This window comes from Octopus bimaculoides, chromosome 9 (assembly GCF_001194135.2).
Source record: "Octopus bimaculoides isolate UCB-OBI-ISO-001 chromosome 9, ASM119413v2, whole genome shotgun sequence".
In the NCBI taxonomy this organism is placed as follows: Eukaryota; Metazoa; Mollusca; class Cephalopoda; order Octopoda; family Octopodidae; genus Octopus; species Octopus bimaculoides.
In genome coordinates, this window is record NC_068989.1 from 90,737,649 (window position 1) to 90,737,984 (window position 336).

Sequence of the window (336 nt, forward strand, 5' to 3'; positions counted from 1 at the left end):
ATATATATATATATATATATATATATATACATAAGTTCAAAATAGGAAAAAGACAAAAAAACAACGTGAGTACGTGATACAGATTGTGTTACTAGACGCTCGGGAAAGGAAAGAAAGAGAATTTGACGTTTCGAGCGGAGCTCTTCGTTGGAATCTGGCATGGCTGTGTGGTAAGAGGCTTGCTTCCCAACCACATGGTTCCGGGTTCAGTCCCACTGCGTGACATTTTGGGCAAGTGTCTTCTGCGATAGTCTCGGGCTGTCGAAAGCCTTGTGAGTGGATTTGGTAGAAGGAAACTGAAAGAAGCCCGTCGTATATATATATATATATATATAT

General features: G+C 39.9%; 1 protein-coding gene across 10 annotated transcripts in view; it reads left to right on the forward strand.

Annotated features, from left to right (window-relative positions):
• LOC106868309 (A-kinase anchor protein 9) overlaps window positions 1-336 on the forward strand; it is a 351,276-nt gene that overhangs the window by 231,426 nt on the left and 119,514 nt on the right. The gene's annotated exons all lie outside the window — the stretch shown is intronic.